This window comes from Triturus cristatus, chromosome 1_2 (assembly GCF_964204655.1).
Source record: "Triturus cristatus chromosome 1_2, aTriCri1.1, whole genome shotgun sequence".
In the NCBI taxonomy this organism is placed as follows: Eukaryota; Metazoa; Chordata; class Amphibia; order Caudata; family Salamandridae; genus Triturus; species Triturus cristatus.
In genome coordinates, this window is record NC_140580.1 from 706,683,224 (window position 1) to 706,701,102 (window position 17,879).

Sequence of the window (17,879 nt, forward strand, 5' to 3'; positions counted from 1 at the left end):
CTCTCCAAGGCAGTTATCCACTTGTGGATGTCGTCCCCTTGTTTAAAGGGGGGCACTATTTTACTCAGGTGTCTAGTGTCTATACCCCTGTCTTTCTCTCTATTGAGACTGCTGCCACCAGTGGGATCTAACCCACTTAATTTCTGCTCTCGGGCCAGGGCAAGTCTTTCTTTGGCGAGGGCAAGTTCTTCCCGCTCGATCCTCAGATTGACCTCCCTCATCTTCGCTTCATGCTCCCTTCTCTGAGGGGACGTCATTCCTCTCTGAGAAGATGCCTGAGAGACATGTGTATGAACCGATCTGCCGGAGCCTCTGGAGAGAGACCTAGCTCGTCCGTTCCCAAGGTTAAGCCTGCTTGAGCGTGGGCCCGGGGCTCCCCCAGTTCCATTCTCATGCCTGCTTAAGTTGGTCCTTGTAAGCCTGCCGACTACCACTGGACCTTTGTCTGCCTCGTCTCCCGATAACTCGTCCTCGTCCTCCTCTTCTGTGTGGAGGTCGAGGTCGGGGTCACCGAGGGTTCCCTCTAAGGGAGGCATGTTCCCATCTGCACTGGGGGGACCTGTGTTAGAGGACCTCCTAGCATCGTACGCCTCCAAGAGACCTATCAGAATTGCGATGGTAGGGTTAGAACCCTGGTTTAGCTTCCTGGAGGCACACAGTTGTCTCATCTCCTTGAAGCTAAGAGTTGCATATCGTGACACGACCTGTGGAGGGTCACTGGCCACTAAGGGAGTCTGCGAGGACTCTCCGTGGACCGACATGCTTGTCTAGTGAGGTGTAAGTGATGCACCTACCTACACTATGTGTTTACCTACTGGTCCCTTGCTAAGAGTTGTAGTCAGGGTGTGCTAAGCCCTGTTACACTACAACAGCCGGTTCAGTAGAACTCGGAGTATTCTAAGTTAAGTTATATGTACCTGGGTACTTATGTGATCTTTCACTGCGATATTCTTAGGATACGTGTGTGGTAAACAACAGCAAGCTCAAATCCCAACCGCTGCTCACCAATGTGAGAAGTTGGCCTGATATGTAGTGCTCACTATTCTAGTGATCACTGTGTATCATTCCAAACGACCCTTATTGATGATTGGTTGTAAGTCAACCTTATAGACCAGCTATCCTAGTAGCGTGGATACGAGCAGTCTTAGGCTAAACTCTAGAGGGCGTGTTAAGCCAGCTGTTTACCATCACATATACCCCTTGAACACCAAGTGAAAGGACACCACACAAGTTGTTATGAAAATAAAAGGATATTTATTTATAACAAGACTACCCTGGCTCTTTATGAGTCAGGGAGCTAAGCACAATACAAAACTCTTAGGAAAATACTACTGGTTGCACAATTTACACAAATGCCCGAGGGGCACGGGAAACCATCTACACTTACAGGGAAATGCGAATGGATAGAGTCTGGAGGTACTGATTCCGGAGTGTTCCGATCAGTGGGACTAAACGAAAAAGGAACTAGACACTTGTAGAGCGAACCTGATGGAGCACCGAAATGCTCAAGTTACCTAGCCCAGAGGCTGCGGCTGCGTGAAGTTCGGCAAGATGTCGGGAGTCCTCGTGTAGTCTCAGGAGCCTGAAAGAAGAAGTTGCTGGCAGGCGACCAGTGTCGATATTCAGCGAGATCCAAGCCTGGATCGGTGATGAAGGAAACCTGAAAGCAGAGGGGACTCAGTTCTCAACCGCTAGCCAGCGACCGTGTGGGTACCAGGAGGGTACCGGCTGAAGTCACCTCGACCAGGTGAGTGGGTGACGTCGGACTCGGCTGTTCCTCGGACCAGGAGGCGCGGCGGCGACCAGGATGGAGGGTGAGCTGTCCCACGAAGGTATCTGCTGTCGATGATGCTGAGCCCAGGAAGGGGCAGCGGATCTTGGCAGTGGCAACCCAAGCGGGGAAGTCACGATGGTGTCGGGAGTGGACCAGGAGGGTCCGTGGTACTCCTCTGTTGGAGGGGAGCAAGAGCCAGTCTGGAGCAACCAGACCAGTGATGAACAAACGTGGTGCGTCGTGAAGAGGGCCACAAGCCGGTCAGCCAGTGGTCGAACAACGCGGTGAACAGCAAGGAGCGGAAGGGCCCCCACGCAGATCTCGGGGATGCTGGGGAGGCAGACTTCGATGCTGGAGCTGCTCAGGGTTAGGGCTTCTCAAACCCTAGGTGCACTCACTCGAGGGTCCCTCGGTGGGCGTGCTAGATAAGCGTCGTGCAGGTTCTGAAGATAGCCGGTCCCGCAGGTCTCGTCACACCTACGACTCTCAGCTGGGCTGATGAGGCAGGTAAAAGGTCAGAGATGGCAGGGACTCGGGTCTCGTCGAGCTGGGCAGTCTTGATCCGTAGGAGAGACTTACAGCAAATCGCAAGCGCTTAGGTGGTGCCTGCTGGTGCAGGGTGGCTACTCCTTAGCCACAAGGGAGAGTCTTCAGAAATAGTCAAGAGTTCCTTTCGTGGAAAGTGGTTCGTGATTCGGAGTTATCCGATTATCTGATTATCCAATTTGGGAAGGGGACTCGCTCCTACCTTTATTCTAAGAAAAAGGGGTTGGCCCGTGACTAGGTTCTACCTATGGGTGGAGCCAGGAGGGGGGTGGTTACACCCTTATCCTTTGTCCGGCTTCGCACCAGCTCAGGGGCTGGTAGGCCCCCCGAAACTGGTCTGAGCCGGGCTATGCGCCGTGAGCACCGGGGTGCCACTTGCAATCACCTTCCTTTCAGCCCTGCCTACCTGGAATACACAAACCCTGTCTGGGACGGTGCTAACACCGCCCTTGACAGGAAACCCTTTGTCCAAGCTCCCCTCGCTGGAAGGTCTCCCAGCAGCAGGAGGTCAGACTTGTGTCTGGTGGCAGCATCCATTTTGTGATGCTGAGGCTTGAGTCAACTTTAACCGGGGTTCAGGGTTACTTCCATGTCGTGCCCCTCTAGAAGGGGGGAATGCTAACCCCGTCGCCAGAACTAGCGAGGGGTTCGTATTCCAATTCGTATGACACCTTACTCGACATGTGCAGGTGATGCGATGCCAAAGTTAGCAAATAGTTGGCCCGCGTCACCATGGAACGGCTACTAGGACTTGGTTCCGCAAGCCGTCGACGGGCTCAGCTCGCGCCAGAGCACCGTCCCACATGATTCCCTGCACTCTGCCTTCAGAATTGATAAGGCCTGCCATAGGAGTGACTGATAGGAATCCATGTGTCCATTTTAGGGTTAGGTGTAGGAATACTACACCTACAGCAACGGGTGATTACACCACGTGGCCCCAGCTGTCGTGCAGCCAGTTGTGTCAGATTTGGGCGGCCATTCCAGGGGTGGCATAATACATGCTGCAGCCCCTGGTAGGCCCTGGGTACACCGATGCCCTGGATACCTGTCGTATGCTGAGACAGGGACTGACAAGGCGGCCCAGTTCCAATTAGTGGATGCACCTAATGTACATGTGTGTCAATTTCGAGAGAGAACAGCTAGGCTGTGGGTCTGATCGGCAGGCCCACAGCCGGGGAAAGTCGTAAACCAATGAAGCAAAAGCAAAAAATCTGGGTGATCATAGGATTGCAGACCCTACTCTCCTACAGTCCTGTCACAATTTGCATAACCGCAGCTGCTTGTATGGTGACCAACTGGCATGGGTGCAAATTCAGGATGGTAAGTGTAAAAATTCAGGACAAAGGATCAAAATTCAGGACACAAAATCAGGACAGAAGTTCAAAATTCAGGACAAAAATTCGGGACAAACGGTAAATTTTACAGACACATCAGAGGAAGTTGCACGATAGTATAAAATTAAGTAAATAGACAACCACTTGAGTACAAGTCAAAATCAGTTTATATCAGGTTGAAACAATCGTGCACTTCATGTTTTTTGGGTATGCGCACAGCTTTGAGCAACTGTGCAGGTCTTTTTGTGGTCTTTCATATGTTAATAATCTATTTATAGGGTTTTTGCATTGTGTTGTCCAGTCCAATATTTTGTTCACAACTCATGGTCCTGAGCAGGCATGTTTGGGGGGAGAAGCGGTCGGGAACATCTGCTCGGATCGACTTTGTTACTAACATCTCATATCTGAGTGCCATTGTGAGATGTAAAGCAGCAAACGTAGGTGAACTAAAGGGAGGATTGCTGTGATGAATCCACTATAGGGAACACATTATGGGTGTTTCAGCAAGTGGAACTTTAAATATGGAATCTAACTTTGCTTATGGGGGCTTCCCAGAGAGTTGCACAAGCGGATGGAAGTCACGTAGGGGCTTTTCCCTGCAGCTTTCTTAAAGAAGACACTGTCTATACACTATTACACAGTTTATTTTTGAAACCTTGCCTATTGCTACAAACACAATATACATCTCAAGCACAGCTCATGGCACTATGGGGCTCTCCCTAAAACCTTACACCTAAAACAAAACATGCAACCATTTACAATTACTAGTATAACATTCAAGTAGCAGTTGGGTGTCACTCACAATGTCACATGCATGATGTATAGATCCTACATGTAAGCACACAGCAAATACAGAATAGTGACACATAAGTAAGGGAGTAGCTCTCTTGTCCAAGGACCTAGACATTCATCCTTCCATCAAACCCCTGATATCCACCATTTAAAGTTTACATTCTGCCATCTATTAATTCTTTCATCCATTATTCAGTCTATCCAATCGTCAGCCAAATATAACAATATCCAATCGTCAGCCTACGCATTTGGTCCTCACTTGGACGTCATCAGGGCTCTTGCCAGAGTGTCTTATACTCTGGTCTTCCTTCCACGGCCACTCTGGCAAGAGCCCTCATGACGTCCAAGTGAGGACCAAATGCGTAGGCTGATGATTGGGTATTGTTATATTTGGCTGACGATTCGATACTGTTATATTTTGGAGCTATGATTTTCCTTTGAATTAATAAATGGAAAACACATATGAAACAAGCTTGCCTATGAATTTGATTCTCGAAAAACAATAATTGATTGGATACCATAGCGGATACATTGGCACTCCTTTCCATTTGTAGAATCCAGTCACTCATCCGTCCACCCATTTACCCTTTCACTCATCCATCCACCCTTTCTTCCAGCCCTCCACCCTCCCTTTCACTCATGTATGCATTCTTTCACTCATCCATCTTTACATTCTTCTTTTCACTCATCCATGCACCCATTCACCCATCCATTCTGCCAATCATTCATCTATGCTTTCACTCATACATCCATCCATCCTCCCTTTCTCTATCCATTCCCCTTTCACTTAGCCACCCATCCTTCCATGCACCCTTCAACCATTCACCCACCAATCCAGTAGCAGACAGAAGAGGCCCATCAAGAAAAGAACTTCAACCTCGCTGAAGTTCCTAAAGCGTGGGGTGGGGGAGGGTTCACTCTGCCCCTGCACATAGGCAATCTGAAAACTTGAAAGTCATGAGTCATGCATTGTGTACAGTGCCAGGACGTGAGGTGACTGTGAGATGGTGTTGTTTCCAGAGCTTTAAGTGGAATTAAAAAACTGGGGGTCTCTTCAAGGGGCGTGTCCGGTGTAACTAAGGGCATGGCTTAAAACACATAAGCTTGAAATAGGTGCTGAGCATATTGTGCCTCTCGACTGGTATTTTGCTGTTTCTATCATTGCATCCACTAACATTAGACCTACAACTGCTTGCTAATGACTATTGGCTTTGTCAATGGATGTTAGTTGCACAAAATAAAAAATAAAGCAGCAACTATGGCTTCGTGTTATATAATAATAAAAATGTTTCAGCTCTGACACGATGTGACTGTGTAAGAACTATAACGTCTTCTTTTTAACTTTGTACATTCGTTTTGTACATTTTTCCATCTAACCCTAAGAGAATGCCCTGCCCTAGACCGCGCCAGGAGGAGGCCAATCAAATGCTGTAATACCCCAAACTGGCCCATTGTCATTCTGTAAGTGGCAATTTGCTGGCATACAGAATGACAATGGGAGGGGCTTCTCTTGTGCTCAGAGGAGTGGGAGGCAGCCCCATCAGAGAGCTGAGGCCTCTACCAGGGGAACAGTTCTGCTCCCTGCAAGGCCCAAAATTACAGACAAAAGACGTAAAAGGGATCCTCACAGGCAACGGACGTGAGGTCCAAATTACAGACGGTCCTTGAAATTTACCAACGGTTGGTCACCCTACTTGTGCCATAATAAATAAGCTGTGCAATGTATGTACTATCGGGGAGAGTGTATGTTGTGTACAATAAAATAAGTAAATGAATATTTATTTAAAGTAAATAACTGTTTGCAATGCTGGGTGCAATCACAGGCAATATTCCAGTTTCTGTACAACTTCTAGCATTTTGAGATGCTGCAGAAACAAGATTTTGATCCAAATGCGCTTCTGGTATGCCAAACATTCCCACAATCACATCCGCCAGTCCGCAGATCAACTGTAATGCCTACTTTATGTTAACAAACACAATATTATCAAATCTGAAATGAACATAAATGAATGCCAAGAGATATGGGCCAAGTAAACATTGATATGAAAATAGCACAGCAGAGGAAGGCGTGGAAGCAGAGGCAAGTCACAAAAAAGCAAGCATGTCTCTTGTTAAAACAATGACTCTCATGCGTTGTCGGTCTTTACAAAGCAAACAGCAAGAATCGCCCCCGTGTGAATATTTATAGGGACATTCCAGCAATGAAACAAGCAGTGGCAACGCCAACAGATTTGACTTTGATTTGCAAAGATGTATGCAAACAACATCTGTATATGCCTCAGTTAGCTTCTTAAAGCTAGTACCATCTGCTATGCTAATGCTAGTTTATCAGTTTATATGGACTGCTCAAGTAGGTAAAATGTCAGTCCTTAATAAACATTTTTAAAAACTTGCTGCAGGGAAAAAAAGAGAAAAAACATGCTTTTTGTATTAAATAAATGTATGACAATTTGTTGTGGTGATCCAGTGTACTATTTAGATGTAAAATAGTCCCTCATGCTTTGCAATGAATGCAATCCATAGGAGGAAGAATGATACACAAACAGCCACCTGCCTGAGGTGAGAAAAACATATGCATATTTTAAATAATTGGTAACAATTATTAGTATACGCTGTGAAGACAGATGTAAACATCTATTTGTAAGATTTTTCCTCTTCTGTTAGATTTCAGCAGGAAGTATAACACACATTTACATATGCACGATGTTTTACCTATTATAGTCAGTTTGTTTTGTGGAGGCAAAATGTATAGTGTACTGGTGCCTAGTGTGGTATGTGCTTGTTGGTGCTGCGGGTCAAGAGCAGAATTAAGTCTCTGACTCTGCTTCCAGTGTTTTTTCCACCAAATGATTAACCAGGCTGTTGGTGTGGGCATACAAAATGCTGCAAGTCTAGTGTAAAGCCTGGCTGTTTGCTTGTTGGGCTTCAGGTCAGATATAGTGATTGTCACCATCTATTATAGCCTCAATTGAGGCCAAGGCATTTGTTGTAAGTTTCGTGAAGCTAATTTTCTCTGATTCTCCATCTAAGCTGTTGCCTACAAGGCATGGTGGATGCTGGCAGGCCAAGGTGACCTCAAACACATCCATTCTGCAGAACATAGTGTAGGATCTATGGGCTTGGTCCACTTCATATGGGCTTATGGGACAGATTCTTCCGAACCAGGAAATAAGAGGGTCAAATGAGCGTGTACTGATTTACTAATGATGGTTGCTGCAATGTGTTTATCAACTACCTTCTTGTATTTTAGGTTGGTGGGGGGTTATATAACAAATGTTTACATTATATATGTAGTATATGCAGTAAGTAATCAATAGGGGTCTTAATGGGTTCGGAAGCATTGTTTGCTTTGCATACAGTCAGGTGATGGTGGCGTTGTCAAATTGTAAATACGGATATGGATACTGGGATGTGCTTAAATATCACACTGCTTGATGGTCACTAGTAAAATGGGTTTCCACAAGCACTGGGTTTGCTTTTTGCATTGAGACAAGTATCTGCCAGCTCTTAAAATGTAAGTGTCTCTAGAAAGACTGGTAAAAGTCACTTTCATTTATACCAGAATTTAAAACTGTTTATTCCCACAGGTTTACATCCACAGATTGCATGCAATCGCAAATAAATCTCCGCCTGCTATATTTCTTAATATCCTGCATTAAACATTGACCTAGAATTAAACTTTCACTCTTTTCACTCCCTTATTTATTTGATCCTCGGTTTTCCTTGTACCTTCTGAATGCCTGTTCTGTATACAAAATAGTCTAAATCTCATGCCTCTCTGTTTAAGCTCTTTTTGGAAACCATAACAGTATCTATTATTTTCACCAAGCATTACTTCTCACATAGCCCACCATAATGATCACACCTGAGTCCCTAAAGTACCAAAAAGAAAATGGTTTCCTTTAGCATGGACTGACCACTAACTTTGGATTCCCAGGATCCACGTTACTTGCCTCTTCAGGCAAGCACTACATAAATGCAATTTCAATTTTACCCAGGGCACTGCTGCGTGGTTGGTGATGAAGATGCAAACTGTGATGTGTCCTTAGTGCAGGACAGGGGCATGATATGCATGGAATGATTCTGCCCAGGGCCGGACTGGGAACAGCAACTAGCCCTGGCAGGTTGCTTCTCCACCGGCCCTAGGAACGGGAGGGGAGGGGGTTGTTAGCCGCTAAGCACTGCTCCCGCTTTTCTTACCGAGGGCCCATTTTGCAGCACTGCTGCAAAAATGGCACCTTGTAAGAAAAACGCCCCCCTGCGGCCACAAAACTGGCCCCCACTCCTCCAGCCCACTGGGGAAATGCCTGGTGCCCGCTACGTCCAGTCCGGCCCTGATTCTGCCTCCAAAGTAGCACAGGCTGTTTCCTTGTGCTTGATGCTGCTGCAGGCCAGGTGGACATGGGTTATATGCATGGTGTTTAAGTGCTGTTTGTTTAACTGGTGTTGAGAGCATTGTTATGCCTCAGTTATGAGACAGACTGTTGCCTTGTTGATGCAGAAGCAGGAGAAAGTCCTCTGTGTTTTGTGGTGCTGCAGGTCAGATGCAGATTGTGATGTTTAATTGTCCACACACTGTTTGACCCTGTCGTGTCCTGGGCTGGGGAGATGTGTTTGGTGCTGCAGATTTAGGTCATGACCTGTGCTCAGATTAGGTATAGGTTGTGGTCTTTGACCGTGCATCAGGGACTGTTAGCTTCCTTGTGGGCCTCAAAGCCCATCATCTAAATCCTTCCCCGTCAAGAACTGTATGGATCAGACAGAGGTTTTAACCTCGCTTTTGATTGAAGAAAAACTTTGCTGAAGCTTCAATCAACTGTTCGCTTTACCCCATATGTACAAAATTATGAGGCAGATTAACCAAATTTCGATGCCAACAAGGGAAGTTGTTACATTGTGCTAAGCTGCTTTGCGTCAAAAGGAAAGAACAGAAATGCACCACATCTACCAAGATAATGACACAGACGCGCTCTCTCATAATGCTGGCACACTTTTGGCTGCCTAGCACCAATGCAGGCACCCTTGCACCAAGACACAAGGGTGCCTGCGTTGTGGTCACAATAGTTTTTGTGCAGGATAGGATCAATTACTGCACAAAAACTATTCTTAGTGTCTTATTCTTCTTTCTGTGTGTTGCAGAATGCAGCACACATGCAAAAAGAAAGTACCACGGAGAATTTAGATATATCTCTGTTATGCTAGCTTCTGGAGGTCACACCATTTTGGCACAAATACATTTACTGACTTTAGTAAATATGGGTTTGGGTCAAAATACATGGGTGTATGCACGGGAACTCCCATGCTCCACCCATGTAACTCCTCCCCAACGCAATGTAATGTACGGCAGTCCTGCGTTACTTTTGTTAACAAAGTCAGGCAAAGCCACACAAAATAGGATTTGAGTGAGTTTATAAATACCAAAATAGATTTTGTGTTGGGGCTGCTCCAAAAAAGTGACCCAACTCTGACACAACTCCTTAATAAATCTGGACCGGCATCTGTATCGGAGTAGGGTTGCTGCGCCATTACGTTCAAACAAAAATGAGCACGTACAATTTTATGTTGAATTTGACATTTGTGTATATTACAAGCTGACTAAAAATTGAGGTTACTTGCTCAATTTAGCCCTGTGATTTACCCCTCACCCTCTTCTGTAATCAATATGTAGTGGTGATGAAACTGAACAGAAAACAGGCAGCATGATAACAGCGAAACATGTTGCACTTGTAACTAATCATTAATGGCAAAGCAATAGCAGGTTGAATGCCGACTACCCTGTGGCTCTCATATCAGGCGAAGATTAGGGTAATCAGATACTCTATGGCACTCAAAGCAACATGTTCCAGTCCTGTGATCTACTGTAACAACTAGTGAACCTAGTGCATTCTGGGAGATTCTGTTCTGATTTATTATAATAGTGAAAACTGGATTAAAGTAACAAAGTACAATAGTTTGTAAACCCGTGTAACGTTTTAAGAACCGTAGAAAGATAACTGTGAAATTTATGTGCTACCTTCACAGAGTGTGCTCTGCTTCATATATCTTTTTTGAGGCCAATTGGCCACATTCAATGAACTTGGATCCTCTTGATGTTGATTTCTGTCACTCTAATAAGTTGATTTAAATTTATAGAGAGCAGCAATTACCTGAGGGCATCAAGGCGCTATAGATCACCATCCGGAAAAGTCCACTAGCACTCCAAATTCAGAAAATGTCTACAAGAAAAATGGCCAGGACATAAGAACCTTCCTGGAGGGCAAGAGCAGCGGGATGGCCCTTATTGCATGTTGCTATAATTGCAATATGGTGTATTATCTTTGGAGCAAGATCATTTTCATACATTTTAATTTCCTTCTTTTGCTTAGATTCAAGAACGTCCTTTCTGGACGAAGCACTTTTTGAACTGCGGTGGATGTTCAGAGGACTATGAACAAAGAAATATACTGAGATTGGAAGAGCGTGTGCCCACTTTTTGTTTTCAATCGTTTGCAGGTTTTATTGCCCTGACCAACTGGGCATGAGAAGGAAACACCATAAGATGTTCGAATGAGATGCTCTTATTACCTTGACACAAAAACAAACATGGTTGCCCAATACCACAATTGTCAAGTGAGTTTTTTATAGTATAACCTGGGTGTAGTTTTGCCGTTCTCTAGTCTATTCGATGAAAAGCTGGCACAATTTAAACATGGGGAATATAACTAGTTTTGGACCTTCCATCTTAAGTCACAGAAATAATAAACACGGCTCAGGAAGGATGGATTTAAAAGCACATTGTTATGACTTGAGAGAATGAACAAGCATTGGCAGAACGCTATAAAATTATCTACTAGCAGAATTGATTATGGGAGGTTTACAGATGTTAATCTATCCCTCCTTTAAAAAACTGGAAACTGAGTTAATGGAAGATTAGGAACACATGTAAAGAACTACTCGTATGAAAAGATAAGGTTGCTGCTATGAGAAGAAGATGATGATAAAGGTGTTAGCAGATGGCTTAGCAATCCTTAGATCGACCATAAAAAAACATGAAAAGCCCACTAAAAGAGCTACAAGAAGTTACAGGATATTATCGACACATTTCAAGAAGAAATTACATTTTAAAAAGCTTGAAAGTGGCAACATTCACTTTTGAAAATAAGTTCTATCAAACTGGGAGCAACAAAGGTCAACATCCAGTAAAAACACCTTGGACCACTGAGAGACTCTTGCATTTTCCAGGTGGGCGGGAGCCTAGAGGGCTGGTTTCAGAGCACAGTGGGCTGACATCACCCAACTGTGCCTTGAGGCCCCCAGTCTAGTCTAGAGTGATGCTTATTTGAATATTTCGCCATAGATTACTTTGGGTTGCAGTCCGACTCTGAAGCCACTCTCCTCTGAGAGACGGCATTCTTGAAATTGATGTTTCAAGCAAAGAGTCCATGGACAGGCAACAGATAATGCAATAGAGCACTACAAAGTGTCAAAGTATTACAAATCATTCGGTCACTGTACATATAAAAGGCATGAATAATAGAAAGGCCCATAAAAAAGTCTGAAACATCAGATTATAGTATGATTCCTTACCCTTTTCACTACATGCTGCATTTAGGTTTCCCACGTTGCTGTTGGAAATGTCTTGCTTATATCAATCAAGTCATATTATTTCTGTATTTCTTTTGTTTAATTCTTCTCCACCCCCACGCATCCTCCACCCTTTTTTTGCATGGTTTCTTTACTTTTCACTGCAGGAAAAAGCAGCTGTCTCCTATTTCTTCGTCCCCTCCTCTGGCTTCCCTTTCTGTTTTCAAATGTTGAGTTAGACATACATTGGCATGCTAAAGAAAAGCCTCTGGTGGATCAAACAGGATAAGGTACAAGAAGCAGAACTTTGAGCCTCAACTATCCATCTATCTGGTAATGCTCCTAAAATGCCTGTTGTCCCTGTGGGGGTGAGCAGTGGAACTTAACTTCCTGACATTTAAATTGTCTGAGGCAATGGACATTCATAGATACCTTGCTTTTTGGGTTCTATGATATTGTTGACTGTCCCTGTGCCCTGCCCGCCCCTCCATCATTCCAGGTTTAAGAGTAGAATGAGATGGCATCTTTGTGTAACATTAATTGCTCACTCCATGTGCATGCATGCTCTAAAAATCCACGAGCAAAGATCTAGACATGTTACTGATAACTGAAATTTAACTGAGGGATTATCCTTATCTAGTGCCCCTCCATAAACATGCACATTATACGTATCAAACCACACCGGTGCATTTGTCCATTGATCTGCAACCATGCAGCCACCCGCACCAGCACTTTTATCCATCCAGTTATGTACCCACATCCACCCATCTTCCAAAACGTCCAATGCCTTTTATGGACAACACCCATCCTTCCATCCATACGTACAGAAAGTGCACCCATTAATCCACACAGGTACACATTCATCCACATCTGTGTACATGTGTGCCAACAAGAAAGGCTGGCTCTAGGTGTGACTGTCTGTGGATGACCTCTGTGTATCGAAACAAACACACCACATTCAATAAAATACAGTAGTCAAGAACACATACACCTATATGCAATACCTATTGGCTTTGCAAATGTGTGTTCTTAAAGCCCACTAATGGCATCCCGTGTTATGTAATTGATTCCTAGAGAGGCAACAGGCCTGTTTTTTATAGAGCAATAAAACGTGTAGGAAAAGTATATTAAAGGCAATGAAATCCCCATTCAAAACTCAGCAGCATGCTCTTCTGGTGAGTAATTATCCGCTGTGGTTAAGGAGGAATGCCAGGCATCCAGATTTTCCAAAGAGTGCAGAAACTTAAAAAGGTAGGCTTTGTCAACTTTACCGCTCAGAGTCTGGAGGAAAAGTAGGTGTAGGTGGAATTGAGGTGCAGGTGGAATTTGTGTTATTTTTGCTAAATCGATTGCCACTTAAACCACCACTATTTGCGAGTAATTGAATTTTCATGCATTCATGGACATCAACTGTGGGAAGCTGTTGCTACTTATGGCTTGCCATCTGGTACTCCTGGCTCTGCCCCTGCTATCCCTGGTCACACGTGTGTCGAAAGCAGCAACAGGAGCACAAAGTTAACAATGGAAGAAGCACATCATTTTCTTTCTGTAGTTTACTCTCCTGTCACTTCATCCATCTGGTCAGCAGCACATAGGAGGCTACTTAAGAGGCTATTGAGGGACTAACAGTGGACAAGGGTTTCATCATATGTCATCATTTGGGTCAAAGGGTGCATGACGAGCTAACTCCTGGCATTTTGGTGAACTGGTGTCCATTGTTTTATTATACAGAATATATATGTTACACCTGGCATCTTTGGCGTGTTTTTCCCCTGTGTTTTTTGCTTCTGACCTCCTGATCAGTGCTAAAGTGCAAGTGCTCCCTGTGTAAATTGTGATTATGATTGGTTACCCATGATTGGCACGTTTGATTTACTGGTTAGTCCCTCGTAAAGTGCACAGTGTGTGCCAGGGCCTGTCAATCGAATGCTACTAGTGGTCCGGCAGCACTGGTTGTGCCACCTACAGGAGTAGCCCTGTAAACTTGTCTCAGGCCTGCCATTGCAGTGTCTGTGATGGCAGTTTTAAACTGCCATGTCAACCTGGCAAGTGCTATCACTTGCCAGCCCCAAACCTTTCCTTTTTCTACATGTAAGGCACCCTAAGGTAGGCCCATGGTAGCCCCATGGGCAGGCTGCAACATACGTGAAAGGTAGGACATGTGTAACATGTGTAACTTTCAATAGGGAAGAGACAGATATTTGATGTTTGGGCTCTATGAGCACTGGATTTAACAATACATCTTTTAATGAAGTTGTTTTTTAAATTGTGTGTTTGAAACTGCCACTTTTAGAAAGTGGGCATTTTCTTGCTTTACCATTCTGTGCCTCTGCCTGCCTGTGGAACCCACATCTGGTTTAGACTGACAGGGGCCTGTTTGTGCATTCACTCTAAACAGTCAAACAAAGGAGCTGAGGTGTGTCCTGCATATCCTGATAAGCCATCACCAGGCTGATGGGTTTTCCTGGGCCAGCGTGGTAGAAGGAGTTGTCTCTGACACCTGAATAGGGCTGTGACTGTCCTCACAATAATGTCTCAACCCCCCTGGAGTGTGACAGGAGCCAAGGCTGGGCAAGACAGGATCTTGTGAACAACAAAGACATTCTTTTAAGTTTGCAAACTTCAAAGGCCAAAAGGTGTATAATATTGGACATAAAACCCCAGATTGTTAGAAAACTTCTGGATCAAGAAGAACCTCTGGATCAACAGGAACCTCTGCCAAGGAGAAGTGCTTAAGAGCTGAGAGGAGGAGAACTGCCACTTTGCCGTTTGTTGCTTTGCTGGGTTGGCCTGCAGTTGCTGCTTCTGCTTTGGAGAGGAAAAGGACTGGACTTTGCTGTGTATGCTTGTGAAGTTTCACCAAGGGCTTGTGTTTGCTTGCCTCCTGTTAAGAAGTCTCAGGGACACAAATACTTCACCTGCAGCATCCCTGAACTCCACTGCTGGGAGTTCTGACCTGCTTTGTGGTGCCATTTCCAGTTTTGGGCGCTTGGGATGTTATTTTGCTGCTTCTGCTGCTGAAAGTCCATGCATCGCCCTTCCAGAGCCTGTTTTTTTGATGCACCATGGTAGTGCGGGAAGAATTTCTACGCACCGCCACCGTGCAGCTGAAGAAAATTACACAGCGCCTGCCAGCGGCCGAAGAAACTGCCACAGTCCAAGATCAGCACACTGTAACTCTGAAATCCGAGACCACCGCACTGATTCCGACACAGGCCCTGCTGTGCGGCTGGAAAAATCGAAGCATCACCTGTCTGCAGAATTCGACCCAGTGCCTGGATCACCGCCGCATCGACTCACAGTGCCTGGATTTTCCATGCATCACACCTGTGCGCTAAGTCTACATCGATGCTGGGCTGCAGTAAGAAACAGATGCATCACCTAGCAGTATGGGACCGATGCACCACCTCCCCCGGTAACAAGGCTCACTTCCCTGCATGTAAGGAACTGACGCATCACTTTGTTTTCCGGTGCCTCACCTCTCCTGCACCTATTTTGTCTTTCATTTTGATGCATGCCAGGTACTTTGTACTAAAAGTGATACATCCATAGTTTTATAGGACTGAACTGTTTTTACCTTTTAAAGGCGATATTTTGATATATGTATTTTGTATTTTTGTCGTTTTGGTCTTGTTTTGTTTAGATTAAAAAAACATTATTCTTCTAAACTGGTGTGATGTCCATTTTTAGTGTTTTCACTATGGTACTGTGTGTGTTATGTACAAATGCTTTACACATTACCTCCGAGATAAGTCTGACTGCTCGTCCCAAGCTAACAAGGGGGTGAGCAGGGGTTATCTTAGGTATGCAACTCCCTACTTGGACATTGTTCAAGCCCCTGCCAACTAGAGACCCCCATTTCTAACAATATATTTATTCAAAAATACTTATTTTAAGATCATGTTGCATTAACTAAATATAGGTTTTTACTGAATATAGGTTTTAAAGAAAGTGAGCAGTTAAGTTCCGAATAAACCTCCATCAACACTAAGGGTGCTTTCCTCATACACAAAACAGAAGAGATCAACAGCAAAATGCCAACAATGAACCTGCCTTCAAGGACAAACATCTTTGTGATGATTTATTGCAGATATGAACATTAGTAATATCAACACTGCAAGGATCTCCACCTTTTGTAATACCACAAACCACACCAGGGCGGGCATAGAGGTGGGTGGTAAAGGAGAATCCTCCGGTTTGTAGAGAATGTTGCTAAATCTTCAATATGAGGAATCTTCGCTGGTGGAATGAGGAAGTTGAAAACTTTAGCGAAAAATGTACTATTAATATAGAAATGAGCCTTAGCATTAACATAAAAATTCACAATAAAATGGAAGTTAGGAAAATGTGCCTTTATTAAACGTACAAAAGTTAGAATGCTGTTTATTTTGTGCAGAAAGCTGTCATTTCTGTCAATCTTGCACAGCTAGGCCTCACTATTATTTTATTGCCCTCTAGTCCTCTATCCCTTCAAGAAAATAAATGTGTTTTGTAAAAGATGATTTAACGTTATAACTGAACTATAGAACCTGACCTCTTTGTGAAATGGGCTGTGTCCTGAAAATAATATTTCCCTTTTTCCTCATGCCATATGATTTCACTGTACTTAGATTGTTTCCCCTGTCACATATTCATAATGAGCATAAGTATTAATGAAAGAAAATTCTTACTGTATCTTACATTTCACAATCTAACCAGGTTATACCAGATTTAAATGTTTCATTTCATAGTACAGCTCACTGTTACATGATGAGACACTAAGCAACTAATTCTTATGAGAACCTTCGTTGATGTGTCCTTTTGTAATAGCTGTAGCCACATCTGAGTGACTTCATGCTGACATGGAGGACTACTGTGGGAATCGAGGATGAAGGCAGTGGACCATCGGAAGATCTTCCTCCATTGGATGTTGATGACATATTCGCCTGTTTTCTGCAACATGTTTAGTGGCTTTTCCATATAGTACATGTTCCTAGATAGAGAGTCAAGGCATTCTATGCACTCCTACCCTACCATGCCCCTTAGCACTTCATGGTGCTAGCTCGAATTATCCTAAGCTATTGCTAATAGTGATTTTCTTCGATTATCCTTGTTCTACGTGAGGAGATTTTCTATCCCTATGCCAATCAAAGCTACTGCTGTGTTTTTTTTCCTTCTACCTGTCATAACAGTTGGTACTGCAGCTGTTTGGAGAACTTGGCTAAGTCTCCAAAACTACCCTTTATGGGAAGTTCTACCTTTCGAAGTTTTCTGACTTTGTTGCAGATTTTCTTGCTCTTTTCCAAAAGGGAACTCTTTACGGGTTCTCATTAGGATAGGACCTTGAGATTAGAACAGGGACTACATTTCTGAATGGAAAATACTGGTATTTTCTATGCTTGTTCTAACCAAACTCATACTCGATCAATTCTGTATTTGGATCTATTTTGACTAATCTGAAAAAAAGAAGAAATATCCTGACTAATCTCTTAAAGAGAAATTAAACTTTGTAAACTTCACCAAACCACCCTTTATTGGCTGAAAATCAAATGCAAATAACGATGGATATTTTGTGTGTTGCTCCATTCTAATACGATGGCAAAGATTCATTGACTTAGGAAGGCGTGGCAAATTTCAGGTTCTCTGAGTAAGTTTTAAAGTGACATTACAAGCAGAAATGTTTATACAATTTCCGTGCTCGCAAGAGTCTCAAGAAAGAATGACCTCCATCACACTAGTCCTGGTCCAGAGGTTTTGCCAAATATGGGAAATCCTTCAGTGGTGGACTGATCACTTATTTACCATCTGCTCTATATCAGGTCCAAGGAAATACTCTGATTTCTGTAGGAAGCGCTAACTTCAGAGGAGGAATCCTCTCAAACAATTTTCCA

The 17,879-nt window shown here is 44.0% G+C and overlaps 1 protein-coding gene across 2 annotated transcripts in view; it reads right to left on the reverse strand.

The window, feature by feature from the left end:
- LOC146867869 (uncharacterized) overlaps window positions 1-17,879 on the reverse strand; it is a 587,713-nt gene that overhangs the window by 453,690 nt on the left and 116,144 nt on the right. The window lies entirely within an intron of this gene.